Source organism: Merops nubicus, unplaced genomic scaffold, assembly GCF_000691845.1.
Source record: "Merops nubicus isolate BGI_N331 unplaced genomic scaffold, ASM69184v1 scaffold2018, whole genome shotgun sequence".
Classification (NCBI taxonomy): Eukaryota; Metazoa; Chordata; class Aves; order Coraciiformes; family Meropidae; genus Merops; species Merops nubicus.
Genome location: NW_008624911.1, coordinates 36,475 through 36,729, shown reverse-complemented (window position 1 = coordinate 36,729; position 255 = coordinate 36,475).

The following is a 255-nucleotide window of genomic DNA, read 5'->3' as shown; positions in this document are numbered from 1 at the left end:
TCCAGCCTTCATCCCAACATCTCCCTCCCCACTAGACCATAGCCTCAAGTTCTACATCTACTCATTTTTTGAACAGCTCCGGGATGTTGACTCCACCACTTCCCTGGGCAGCCTGTTCCAATGTCTGACCACTCTCTCAGTGAAGAAATTCTTCCTAATATCCAATCAAAATCTCCCCTAGCGCAACTTGAGAGCATTTTCTCTCATCCTATCATTAATAATTTGGGAGAAGAGACCAACACAAGTCTCGCTACA